The following is a 634-nucleotide window of genomic DNA, read 5'->3' as shown; positions in this document are numbered from 1 at the left end:
AACAGTCTGCACAGTCTTGGTCTTCACTAACAGTCTACACTGTCTTGGTCTTCACAAACAGTCAGCACAGTCTTGGTCTTCATTAACAGTCTACACAGACTTGGTCTTCACAAACAGTCTGCACAGTCTTGGTCTTCAAACCCTTGGTCTTCACTAACAGTCTACACAGTCTTGGTCTTCACAAACAGTCTGCACAGTCTTGGTCTTCACTAACAGTCTGCACAGTCTTGGTCTTCAATAACAATCTGCACAGTCTAAATAAACCCAAAGTAACTCCCTATTATCTTTGTGAGGACATGCATTTCGTTTAGTATTGTTCTAAAGTCTTAATATTAGGAAAGGATGACCAAAAGAGTAAAATGATGCTTGTTTGTTGGTTTCCATCGCCATTTCACTCATGGAGCGAGAAAGTGATGAGTAAGTACAGACTTCGTGACACACAGGTCAAGTTTAAGGTTAAAGTAAAAATTCAGAAAGTCTGAAATTGCAGTGCAGTCTTTACTTAAATGCGTGTGTACATTTTTTTTTTTTTTTTACATGGTCAGTAGAGTATCATGTGAACATTAAATTGTGAATTATCAGTGTTTCCTGCAGTGTGGGGCAGCGGCGGCGGCGGCCGCAACTTATGGTCAGT

General features: G+C 40.4%; 1 long non-coding RNA gene across 1 annotated transcript in view; it reads right to left on the bottom strand.

Moving 5' to 3' along the window:
- Nucleotides 1-476: 476 nt before the first annotated feature.
- LOC135089506 (uncharacterized) overlaps nt 477-634 on the bottom strand; it is a 23,944-nt gene continuing 23,786 nt past the window's right edge. Inside the window, exon 4 of the long non-coding RNA XR_010261509.1 lies at nt 477-634. This exon is cut by the window's right edge and continues 30 nt beyond it. This is a non-coding gene — a long non-coding RNA (uncharacterized LOC135089506).

This window comes from Scylla paramamosain, chromosome 33 (genome assembly GCF_035594125.1).
Source record: "Scylla paramamosain isolate STU-SP2022 chromosome 33, ASM3559412v1, whole genome shotgun sequence".
Classification (NCBI taxonomy): domain Eukaryota; kingdom Metazoa; phylum Arthropoda; class Malacostraca; order Decapoda; family Portunidae; genus Scylla; species Scylla paramamosain.
The sequence above is the reverse complement of the archived record's forward strand: the minus strand, read 5'-3'. Positions and strand labels throughout refer to the sequence as shown.